The sequence below is a fragment of the Cricetulus griseus genome, chromosome 2 (genome assembly GCF_003668045.3).
Source record: "Cricetulus griseus strain 17A/GY chromosome 2, alternate assembly CriGri-PICRH-1.0, whole genome shotgun sequence".
Lineage (NCBI taxonomy): Eukaryota > Metazoa > Chordata > Mammalia > Rodentia > Cricetidae > Cricetulus > Cricetulus griseus.
This window is the reverse complement of record NC_048595.1, coordinates 273,653,926-273,667,448: the sequence shown is the minus strand read 5'-3', so window position 1 is coordinate 273,667,448 and position 13,523 is coordinate 273,653,926. Positions and strand designations below refer to the sequence as shown.

At 38.0% G+C, this 13,523-nt stretch overlaps 1 long non-coding RNA gene across 9 annotated transcripts in view; it reads left to right on the top strand.

Moving 5' to 3' along the window:
* The window catches only part of LOC103163816, a 117,135-nt gene that overhangs the window by 61,957 nt on the left and 41,655 nt on the right, over positions 1-13,523 (top strand). For 3 of the 9 annotated variants that reach the window (XR_004768467.1, XR_003482620.2, XR_003482624.2), the window contains one exon: positions 4,792-5,241. The exons of 5 other annotated variants lie outside the window; for them this stretch is intronic. This is a non-coding gene — a long non-coding RNA (uncharacterized LOC103163816). Of the gene's footprint in view, positions 1-669; positions 866-4,791; positions 5,242-13,523 lie in introns of those variants that run through there. One more of the 9 variants, XR_003482629.2, reaches the window with a different exon arrangement.

Here is a 13,523-nt window from a genome sequence, read left to right as displayed (position 1 = left end):
CCAGCCCCTCCTCTTCCTTATAAGGGGTCACATCTACATACCTGAAGCCATGACCCTAGGATGTAGCCACCATTGCAAATTCACTGGCAAAGCAAGATACCACTTCATTTTCTGCCTTTTTTTTTCTAAATAGGAGTGTTAAGCTTGATTAAAAAAAATAACTATATACAATGATAACAAATATCAAGTAGTCCAGGAGAAAGAATGGTAAAAGTATACACAAATTTAAACCTACAACCAGCAAGAGCAACATTAAACAAGAAATACATGCTAAATGTCCAGTCCCATAGTACTGACTTTTCACTGAGGTTACTGTAATAGCTGTCCTATTCTGGAAATCTAAGTCTTGTTCCTAATATGCTTTAACTAAGATAAGAAAGGATATTAGCTGTGACTATTTAGTCTTCAACCACATCAAAGACCTGAGAAGGAAAATAGCATTACTTGGGTAAGCAGGAAGTACAAGGGGGCAACTTCCTAAAGGTTCAAGTAATGGCAGAAACAGCAGGCTACCAAGGTCTCACAGTAACATCAGGGCAAACAACTTGGGTTAAGGCCTAGAGTATCTGACAGACTATCTCAGAAGCCGAAAAATCTGAAAGACTGACATAACCTGACTTGGCAATGTTCAGCAGTCTCTTTATGTTTGTCTCCTGCTTGCCCATTTAGGATAGGATGTCCAATGTCAGTGATCTTGGAAGAGGCAATGCTTTGCCCAAAATGTCAATATTGCCAAGAAGAAAATGAAGTCCAAATAGAGTGTCATTGGTGCTCATCATAATCTCACGAACATCTAGGTGCTATCAGAAGCAATTGTGTCTCAAATCAGTGGAGTTCTAAATTATTAAAATACTTAAATGCCATATTCTGTAGGTCTTTGAAGTGTTTGAAGATCAAATATCTATGTTGGGTACATCTCTGAGCACCTAGAGAACCTGACTAACATCACTAGGTATAAGAAGCATGTATAATTTGTAATTACTATAATTTGTAATTCCCAAAAACATATATGGTATACTGACTGAAGATTCCCATATATAATTTAAGTAATCTTTAAACAGACGTGCAGTATAAAGACAGTGACCTCAGAGGTAGAACTGAAATATCTTGAGCAGAGGTAAAACTGTATAGTGCAAAATGATAAAAATTCCTAAATTGTATCAATAGACAAAATATCTTAAGCATTTTATAAACATGCATACATACAATATGATAAAAATAATTTTACACTTGTGTGCAAAAGCATTGCAAAGCAAAAGGGGAGCCTACATAGTATGACAAATATAAAGTTTGAAACAATATACAAATTATCCAAGACAGGAAACAGGAATATAAAATTAATTTTACAGAAACTAACCATTTTAAGTTTTTTATTTTTTGTTTCTTTTTTCTTTTTCTTGGGGAGTAAATAAGAAAAGTACATCATATATGTAACATTATTACTCACAGGGGTTAATTATTTTTCTAGTTAGCTTTTGTCTTGCTTGAATCTATGCACTGATTTGAAAAGATACCAGGTCAGGAGACATTAAAAACAAAGACATTAATTTAGCATGTACCCATTGCTCATAATATACTCTATATTTCAATACAGAGAAAAAAATTATGTTCCAACTTTCTGCAAGGGTAGAAGAGAAATCAACAAGGTATATATAAGAGTTGTACAAGATGATTCTATTTAAGGACATGTTTCTTTCTCTGTGTTATATCATAGTGTGAGTCTCTGTATTTGTTCCTGTATGCTGCAGGAAAAAGATTTTTTTCTTTTTGATGATGCCAAATAAGGCACTGATCTATAGTCATAACAGTGTTGTGGGGTAATGCTCTTGTACACTGTAAAGATTTGTCACTAGTATTGGATTAATGCAAAATTGATTGCCTAGTAGCCATACAGGAAATATAGGTGGGGCTACTAGACTAGGATAATTCTGGGAAGAAGAAGGCAGAAAGGAGTTGCCAGCCAGACACAGAGAAAACAAGATGAGAATGCATTACTGAGAAAAGTTATGGACCAACTTGGCTAAACACAGTTAAGAATTATGAGTTTATTTAAGGTGAATGAGCTTGTTAGTAATAAGCCTGAGCAATAGGCCAAAGAGTTTATAATTACTATCAGCCTCTGTGTGTTTATTTGGGATTGACCAGCTAAGGACATAGCAGAATGTCATTAGAAGTCATTTTACTGTTACTTTTTTTTTTAGACCAGCAGTGTTTGGTTTTTACCCTCGGTCTCTAGACTCTCTTGACTCTGGTTGTTGGTCACCCAAGTATTGCAATGTTCTATCTCATGAAGTGGACTTTAAGTCAATCTAGCATTCTAGTTTTCCAAAGTGCTTTCTGAAAGACTTGCATCTGAGCCAGCTGACTTAAGATTTACTAGAAATGTTTTCTAGAAGACTGAGGAATATTTGTAACAAAAAATTAATTGGGTAGGCTGTGGTAAATCAAAACACTCTGTGCCATGAAAATATATCAAACAGATTAGGAAAAGTAAACAAGGAATTCCCCTTAATTGCAATTTAGAGGGACACACAATAGAAGTTGCATACACTCAGAGGTGGGCTGATTAATGAAGATTTTTTACTCTGCATAAAACTATTCTATAATGATTGAAAAGAATTTGTTAAGTAACTGTGTCTTGGATGAGTTTATGTCAATTTGACATAAGCTAGAATGTTTTGAAGGAGAGAATATTAGTTGAGAAAATGACTTGTAAGATCAAGTTGTAGGGCATTTTTTAATTAGTCATTGATTGTTGAAGGCCCAGCCTACTGCAGGTAGTGCCACTCCTGGATTATTGTCATGGTTTCTACAAGAAGCAGGCAGAGCAAGCCATGATGAGCAAACCAGAATGTAGCACCCTTTCATGGTCTCTGCATTAGCATCTGCCTCCAAGTCCTTACCCTGTTTATGTTCCTGTAATAACCTCCTTTGATGATTAACTGTGATATAGAACCTAAGCCAAATAAACCCTGTCCCCCACAACTTCCTTTGGTCATAGTCTTTTATCATACCAACAGTTACTATAACTAGGACAAATAACATATCTCTTTGTTTGAAAAATCCAGTGCACATGCTTCACAGCACATTTGAATTAGTGGGAAAAGAACCACTGAATTAAAAGATAAGTCTCATAAAATTATGAGGTCAGGGTAAGAAGAGGGAAGAAATCCTACATAGATCAATCAATAAATGATGGGACAATGGATAATGGACTTTCTAACTGAAGAACAAATTAAGGGTTATTGAAAGCTTATTTACAGAAACAAGGTCAAAACCCTCTCAAATCTGATAAAGACATCAGATATTTTCAAGGAGTGTAACAGTTTCCAAGCAGGAAGAACAGGAAGAAAATTATACTGGAACAAATCATATCCAAATAAACACAAACCAATGCAAAAGATAGAAAAGAAAAAAAGGAAAGGATGTTCTAAGTGTTCACCATCCAAGGAAAAGAAAAAACTTTACTTCAATAAGGAAGGAGAATGAACATTTTAGAAGAACAAATACTGAGAAATCTTATCTTCTGGTATCACCTCAAAATAACTGATGAGTCTTTTAAATTCAAATATGTGGATGGCATTAGCTAGCTGGTACATAAACATAAGAAACTCTTTAAGTTGTAGCATACATGTAAAAAAGATTAAAATACTTGAGTCCTCACTATGTAAATGTAACAATGAAAAATAAAAATAAAATGTTCTACCTGTCTATTTTTGTGCCAATACCAAGCTGTTTTCAGGACTATATCTCTATAATAGAGCTTAGGGAGACATTTTAGGATTACAGAGAAATCAGGCACTAGGGAAAGGTCTGGAGATAAACAAAGATAACACCAACTAACAATCTAAGCAACAGAGGAGAGGCTACCTTAAATGCCCTTCCTTGATAATGAGATTGATAGCTGTCTTATATGCCATCCTATAGCCTTCATCCAGTAGCTGGTGCAAGTAGAAGCAGACACCCACAACTAATTACTGAACTGTACTGGAATCTAGTTGCAAAAAAGAAGGAGTGATGGGCAAAGGGGTCCAGACCAGGCTGGTGAAACCCACAGAAACAGCCGACCTGAACAATGGGGAGCTCTTGGTCCCCAGAATGATATCTGGGATAACAGAATGGGACTGATCCAGACCCCAGGAATATGGGTTGCAGGGAGGAGACCTCAGAAATCTATGGGGCCTCCTGTAGTAGTTCAGTACTTATCCCTGGCATAGGTGTGGACTTTGGGGGGAGCCCAATCCACATAGAGGGATACTCCCTGAGCCAAGACACAGGGAGTGGGCCTAGGCCCTATTCCAAAGGATATAATAGACTCTGATGACTCCCCTATGGAAGGCCTCACCCTCCCTGGGGAGCAGAAAAGATATGTAATAGGTAGGGTTTTAGTTGGGGGTACTAAGGGAGGAGAGAAGGGAGTGGGAACTGGGATGGACATGTAAAACAATTTTGTTTCTAATTTAAATTAAAAAATGAAAATAAATAAATAAATATATAAACAAACAACATGTTGCATTTCGGGACCAGCTAGCAATGATACCTGGCACTATGCCTTGAGAAGTTAATTGATACCCAGGATCCTATGGTAGAAGGGCACACTTATTCCCACACTTGTCTTATGACCACCACTTGTGCACTTTGGCATGGGTATATCACCCCTACCACACAAAATTAATAAAGTATGCATTCCATTCGATAAATAACATTAAGTTGTAGTAGGAAAGCAATGCAATTTTAATGTGATTAAATTTATATAGTTAGTATGTTAAAATAAACTGTTGTCATTCCTAGAACCTTCATCCAATAGCTGATCGAAGCAGAAGCAGGCATCCACAGCTGAACAATGAGCCATACTCTTGGAATCAAGTTGTGGAGAGGGAAGAGGGAGGAGCAAAAGAGTCAAGACCTTGCTGGAGGAACCCTCTGCAGAAACAATTGACCTAACCTAGTGAGAGCACAGAGACCCTAGTGGTAAAGCTGGGGAATCAGCATTGGACTAAAACAAGCCCTATGAATGTGAGTGCCAGCTAGGAGGCCTGGGCAGTCTATAGGACCTCTAACAGTGGAGCCAGTGTTTATCCCTAGAGTACAAATGGATGTTGGGGGCTCATTTCCTAGGGAGGGATACTGTGGTAGCCCAGATACAAGAAAGAAGTCCTAGCCGCCCCCCAATGATGTGACAAACATTGATGCCCCCCCACAAAGGGCCTCACTATCCTTGGGGAGTGGGTGGGAGGGGTTGGGGGGGTCGGTGGGGGCATAGGAGGATGGGAGGGCTAGGGAATGTGTAGATTGATATGTAAAATAAGATTGTTTCTAAAGTAAAAAAAAATATAAAGTGAAAAAAAAATAGAAGATTTTATGGAAAATTCATAGTGACCGCAAAGAAAATAACTACAAAACTTACCAAATGAGCCAAGAATATGAGAAAGAAAAGACAAAACAAAATAGAACAACAACAACAAAATGCTGGATAACCAATTGCTGTGTTTTCCCCTGAGAAGGATCAACTCTTTTGCTCCCACCTTTACTGGGTCTCCTGTAGCTATTTGTGTAGGGTTTTAAATGCATTCTATTAGATAAATAACCTTCTTGTTCAACTAAAAATGGGTGGTCATGTTGGTGAAATTGTATGGATGCAGCTTCTGATGTTACAATGAAGACCCCATCCTTTCACTCTTAGAATTTTTCTGTTATGTTGTCCCACAGTGTTCCCTGAGTCTTGGGTGTAGGTGTGTTTTGTAGGTGTGTTCATTGGGACTGGACTGCACAGCTCTGCATATTGGCTGGTTGTGATTCTCTGTAGTGGTCTTTGTTGTTACAGAGAGGGAGGAAATGGAAGGAAGAAACATTGCAATTAAATACAACATCCAAAATGAAAAACAACAGCAAAAGAATGACAATCCTAATTTAAATGAAACCAAAAATGTAATATCTCTCTTTATAAAACAAGAAGCCAAAACAAAAAGAAATTTTGTATGACTAAATGCCAATTTTAAATGACCACTAATAGTTTTTTTCTTGAAATAGCATTAGCTCAAAGTTCATAAAGAAGACTATGAAGATTAGAACACAGATTAATTAATATAATCTGAGCACCCAAATGCAAATTGCTAGTAGAAGCCTCAGTGCTTGAACTGAAATTAGATGATGAGCACTAACATTTCTGTGATTTTTTGGAATCTTTGGTGCATGATGAGGAAACAGTTCATAGGAGTTTTTAGAAGGACATAATTGGAAGAATAAATCAGGAAAGTCTTCCTAGACCTGGTAAGTGTGGTTCTCATTTTTTTTACAGAGATATTGAGGTTTTTGAATTTCACAGAATGCTAGGTTACCTCACTACCATCAATAGAAAAACAAAGAAGAGGACAAGCCCATCTGAGCTGAAATCTTGTGGTCAGAGCACTAATTTTAGACAGATTAAGCAGGCTGAGGTTGATATTGAACAATACTCAAAAGAATGATAGTACTGGTATTGGAGAGTTGGCACTGAATTATATCAAAAGAAGAAAATAGAATTTACAATAAGGTAAGAAAATAAAATATTTGAGGGTCAGTGTAAGCAGATATGAAAATGATCCATATTCTAAAATAATGTCATTAATTAAAAATATCCAGGTACAGACAAATGGAAAAATACACTGTGTTCATTGGTTAGAAGAATCAAATACATAATATAATCTTTAGATTCAGTGCAATTTCTATTAAAAGTCAAATGACATTTTTCATGGGAATTGAATTGAAAGCTCATAATATTTGTGTGAATTCAAAAAGACCTCAGAAATCCCTATGACACTGGAGAAAAAGAAACAAAATTAGAGACATCACACTATCTGATTTTAAATATTTCAAAAAGACAATATTCAAGTAAAATATACAGCATTGGTATAAAAACAGAAGTCAATGGAGCAGAGAAGAAATATCATAAACAAAACAACTCATTTTATGTTCATTTGATTTTCAACAAAGTTACCAATGATATACAAAGAAGGAAAAAAATCTATATTCAAAAATTATGGGAGAGCACCCCACCCTTCCTTTCCGCCGACCGACCCAGGAACTAGGTGAGTGAGTCTCTGCCCTTACCCAACTCCCGCCCAAAACATCACTCACCCAGACACCGCCCCACCTGCTCCTGTCAGCTTGGAGTAGACAGGCCCAGGCAGGGAGGACCTCCCTGCTCCCTGAATCTGGAAGCACCCCACTCTTCCATCCCTTTCTGCCCACTGACCTAGAAACAAGGTGAGTGAGCCTCTGCCCTTACCCAACCCCTACCCAAACCATCACTCACCCCGACCACCCCAGGCCTGCACCTGCCTGCTTGGAGTAGACACACACAGACAAGGAGGAGCTCCCTGAATCTGGAAACACCCCACTCTTCCATCTCTTTCTGCCAACCGATCCACAATGAGTGAGGAGACTACCAGGAGAGGCAAGACCATCCAGAGTTGTGGACATTGAATTCCTGGCCTCCACATACCACTGGGTCACAAGAGGAGATAGAGAGACCCCACCTGCACCCACTAAAAGAAGATATAGGAAGAAGATAGAATAAGATTTCACTCAACAACAGAAAGACCAATATGACACCACCAGAATCTAGGGACTCCACTCCAGCAAGATTTGAAAAGCCCAACACAGAGCATGAAGATGAGATGCAACTCAAAAATTATCTCAGCAAGATGATAGAGACCTTTAAAGAGGAAACAAGAAAATCCCTTAAAGAAATAGAAGAAAAAGCAAACAAAAAATTAAACTAAATGGAGGAAAAGACAAACCAAAAAATTCAAGAAATAAACAAATCTCTAAAAGAATCTAAAGAAACCCAAGAAAAAACATCCAAAGAAGTGAAGGAAGTTCTTGAAACAGTTCAAAGCATGAAAGCTGAAATAGACACAATAAAGAAAAAACAGAATGAGGCGATGCTGGAAATGGAAAGGCTGGATAAACGATCAGGAACTGAAGATGTGAGTATAACCAATAGAATTCAATAGATGGAAGAGAGAATCTCATCTACTGAAGACTCGCTAGAGGATATACATTCATCAACCAAAGAAAACCTCAAGTCCAACAAATCCCTAACACAAAATATCCAGGAAATATGGGACACCGTAAAAAGACCAAATCTAAGAATAATAGGTGTAGTAGAAGGTGAAGAAACACTGCTCAAAGGTACAGAAAACATATTCAACAAAATCATAGAAGAAAACTTCCCCAACCTACAGAAGGATATGCCTATGAAAGTACAAGAAGCTTACAGGACACCAAACAGACTGGACCACAAAAAGAAATGCCCCCCGACAGACACATAATAATCAAAACATCAAATCTACAGAATAAAGAGAAAATATTAAGAGCAGCAAAGTAAGGCCAAATAACATATAAAGGCAAACCAATCAAAATCACACCCGACTTCTCAATGGAAACTCTGAAAGCCAGAAGGTCTTGGATAGATACCCTACAAGCACTAAGGGAGCATGGATGTCAACCCAGACTACTGTACCCAGCAAAACTTTCAATCACTATAGATGGAGAAAACAAGATATTCCATGACAAAAACAGATTTATACAACACATATCCACAAATCCAGCACTACAGAAGGTTCTGGAAGGAAAACTCCAACCCAACGAACTTAACTACACTCACAAAAATGCTGCCAATAGATAATCTAATTTTACCAAACACAAAAAGAAACAGGAGGGCGAAATCCACACCCAATGACACCACCAACAATAAATCCAAAACAAAGAAGAACCAATGAACAATGGACATTAATATCCCTAAATGTCAATTGTCTTAACTTACCCATAAAAAGATATAGGCTAACAGAATGGATATGAAGACAGAATCCATCCTTCTGCTGTTTACAAGAAACACACATCAACTTCAAAGATAGGTGATACCTCAGAGTAAAAGGATGGGAAAAAAATTTCCAATCAAATGGGCTCAAGAAACAAGCTGGTGTAGCAATCCTAATATCTAACAAATTAGATTTTAAACTAAAAGCAATCAAAAGAGATGAAGAAGGGCATTTCTTACTCATCACAGGAAAAGTCCATCAAGATGAAGTCTCAATCCTGAACATCTATGCCCCAAATGCCAAAGCACCCACAACTGTAAAAGAAACATTACTAAAGCTCAAACCACACATAAAACCACACACACTTATAGTAGGAGACTTCAACACCCGCCTTACACCACTAGACAGGACCACCAGACAGAAACTTAACAAAGAAACAAAGGATCTGACAGAAGTTACAACCCAACTGGGTTTAACAGATATCTATAGAACATTCCATCCAAACACAAAAGAATATACCTTCTTCTGAGCGCCACATGGAACCTTCTCAAAAACTGACCACATAGTTGGCAGCAAAGCAAACCTCCACAGTTACAAAAGAATTGAAATAACCCCCTGTATCTTATCAGACCACCATGAATTAAAGCTAGAATTCAACAGCAATATGAATTGCAGAAAACCTACATTCGTGTGGAAAATGAATAACACCCAGGATAGCCAAAACAACTCTTTACAAGGATCTTCTGGAGGCATCACCATCCCTGACTTCAAGCTCTACTATAGAGCCATAGTTCTGAAAACAGCTTGGTATTGGCACAAAAATAGACAGATAGACCAATGGAATCGAATTGAAAACCCTGATATGGACCCACGCACCTACGAATACCTTATTTTTGACAAAGGTGCTAAATCTATACAATGGAAAAAGATAGCATCTTCAACAAATGGTGCTATACAATTGGATTCGGACATGAACAAAGTTGCAGATAGATCCATACCTGTCACCATGCACAAAATTTAAGTGCAAATGGATCAAAGATCTCAGCATAAATGCAGCCACACTGAATCTTCTAGAAGAGAAAGTGGGAATTACCCTTGAACAAATTGGCACAGAAGACTGCTTCCTGAACATTACACCAGTAGCACAGACATTGAGGTCTGCAATTAATAAATGGGACCTCCTGAAACTGAGAAGCTTCTGCAAGGCAAAGGAAACAGTCAGTAGGACAAAACAACCACCCACAGAATGGGAAAAGATCTTCACCAATCCCACATCTGACAGAGGACTGATTTCCAAAATATATAAGGAGCTCAAGAAGCTAGCCACCAAAACACCAAACAATGAAATTAAAAAGTGGGGTGTAGAACTAAATAGAGAATTCTCAACAGAGGAATCTGAAATGGCTGAAAGACACTTAAGAAAGTGCTCAAAATCATTGGCCATCAGAGAAATGCAACTCAAAACAATCCTGAGATACCACCTCACACCTGTCAGAATGGCTAAAATCAAAAATACCAATGACAATATATTCTGGAGAGGATGTGGAGAAAAAGGAACACTCCTCCATTGCTGGTGGGCGAGCTTGTAAGACCACTCTGGAAATCAGTATGGTGGTTGCTCAGAAAAATGGGAATCAGTCTACCTCAAGAGCCAGCCATTCTGCTCTTGGATTTATACCCAAAAAGTGCATATTCATACAACAAGGACATATGTTCAACCATGTTCATAGCAGCATTGTTTGTAATAGCCAGAACCTGGAGGCAACCTAGATGCCCCTCAACTGAAGAATGGATTGAGAAAATGTGGTACATTTATACAATGGAGTACTACTCAGCAGAAAAAAGCAATGGAATCTTGAAATTTGCAGGCAAATGGATGGAAATAAAAGAAACCATCCTGAGTGAGGTAACCCAGTCACAAAAAGACAAACATGGTACGTACCCACTCATATATGAATTTTAGACATACAGCAAAGCATTATCAGCCTATAATCCTCTTCACCAAAGAAACTAGGAAACATGAAGGACTCTAAGGGATAAATGGTCCCCAGGAATGGAAGTGGCATGAACTCCTGAACTAATTGGGAGCATGAGGGTAGGGGGGGGAGCTGCTACAATAAGAGCAAGAGAAGAGGAGAAGAGGAGAGGAAATGGAGGGGCAGAAATATTGAGTTGGGGGAAGAATAGAGGAGAGAGAGCAGGATGAGAGATAACATATCAGAGGGAGCCACTATAGGCCCGAGAAGAGATCTGGAACCAGGGAGATATCCAGAGACCTACAAGGATGACAGGATTTGACAATCCAGGCAATGGTGGAGAGGATAACCTAAAAGCCCTTCCCCTACAATGAGATTGATGACTTCTCTTTATGCCATCCTAGAGCCCTCACTCAGTGGCTGATGGAAGCAGAGACAGACATCCACAGATATACAATGAGCTGAAATCAGGAATTTAGTTGAAGAGAGGGAGAAATGAAGAGTGAAGGGGTCTAAACCAGGTTGGAGAAACCCACAGGAACAGTTGGCCTGAACAAGGGAGAGCACATCTACCCCAGATGCTGTTGGGGAGGCTAGTACAAGACTGATCCAGACCCCTGAACATGAATGTCAATAAGGAGGCCTCTGCACTCCAGGGAGCCTATGGTGGTGGATTAATGTTTTCCCTGGTGCAAGAAGGGACTTTGAGAGCCCATCCCATGTGAAGGGTTACACTCTGGCCCTGGACACATGGGGAAGGGCCCAGGACCTGCACAGGAAGATTTGGTGGACTTTGCAGAGCCCTTGTTGAGGGCCCTACCCTACCTGGGGAGTGGTGGGTGGATGGGGTAGGGGGTAGGCTGGGGGTGGGGGAAGAGGGATGGGGATGAGGGGACGGAGAGGGAGAAGGGACTTACATGTGAAACAAGCTTGTTCCCTAACTAGAACTAATAAATAAATTTTAAAAAAATGATGGGAGGAGTGCATGTCCCTTTGCAGTAAAATAATCTGTAGTAGAATGATCCTACAACTTTATCTTTTCCTGTATGCAGAGCCAATTCAATTTTAAGGAAACAAACTACTACTCAATCCATCATGGGGATTTCTCCAACACTGAATTGCACTGAGTGTGTTTGGGGGAGGGGCTTGCATGTGTGTATGCATGTGAAATGGAAAATTCCTGAAATTAATAAAAAGAAATTCTGTCATGAACAGTAACTTTGATGAAGCCAGCCAAAAAATTTAGCAATATAAGCACCAAGCACAGGAAACAAATGAATGAACTTAATTTATACCTATTATCATATAAACATGCCATACTCAGAAGAAGAGAGAATGCTGATTGCAGAGTCTGGATCTTTGATGAGAAATAGTAAAAATTTCCAATATATACAGAAAGGACCATGTATTGTGTAGCATGATACCCCATAAGTCATGATAGCTTGGTGTACTGTTGCAAATTTCCCAGTGATTAGACTGTAAACATCCTTACCACAAATGAAAACAGAAAATAGAAAACTTAGTAGATGGATACATTAATCATTGGCTTTTGGTAATCAGTGTATGGTATAAATATTTACCAAAACATCCTGTTTCACATTGTAAACATGGTTTTTTTGTCAATTACACACAATAAAATAAACACACACACATACATACATACACACACACACACACACACACACACACACACACACACACACCACAACAGACCCATGAATGAAATTTTAAGACTAGGTAGTTACAATGAACAAGTTGATCAAACATTTAAATAATAAATGGTAACATTTCTTTCATCTTCTGAGAAATAGAAAATGAAACACTCTTCTCTCTTTACACACATTCACAGTTGCCCTGCTTCTAAAGTCATACAAATTGTACCCAGGAAGCAAAGGAAGAAAAGAAACCACAGGCCAATATCTGCAACAACATGAGTGCAAAATCCCAGAGCATACTAGGAAAGCCAATTCAAGAGTACATCATTAAAGACTTGCATTGTGACAGAGGATTATCTAGCATTAGTATTGATTAATATTTCTGCAGATGAAAACCAAAGTGATATGCCATATTTGTTATCTATGTAATGAGAATAAATATCACTTATTCATCTAAATTATAGTAAATGACTTAAAAACGGCATTATTATGATGAATTTCTCCTAACAATTAAGTATAGAAATAATTATTTCCTCACTTTAAAATCTACTTATGGAAAAATATAGGTATTATCAAATGTAAGAGGGAGAAGGCTTTTTATTTAAGGTCGATTATAAAGTGATGATGTCTATTGGTGTCCTCATATTCAAAATTATTAGATAGCCCTCCTTGAACAACTAAGTTAGAAGAAAAATGGCAGACATATACATTAGAATGTTAGGAGTAATATCTTTGTTTCCAAATGACAGTTTCCCAAGAACTAAAGCTTTTCTTCAAGTTCTATTAAATTGGTAGGTAAATTCAGAAAAATTACAAAACAGAAAGTAATCATGTATAAAGTAATTGTTTGCTCATGTAAACAATGGGCAACCTGAATCCCATTCCCAAAGATAAAAACTCAGACATATATTTACCAACGTAAATGAGAGCCTAGCAGATCAAAAAACACAAAACAATCTAAATAAAAAAACTTAAAGAAGACTAAAATAGGAAGATATCTGTACATCACAGCTTGGAAGAATGGGTTATATACCCCAAAGCTATCTGCAGAGTCTGTGAACTCATTATCAAAGTCCTAAGAGTGTGCA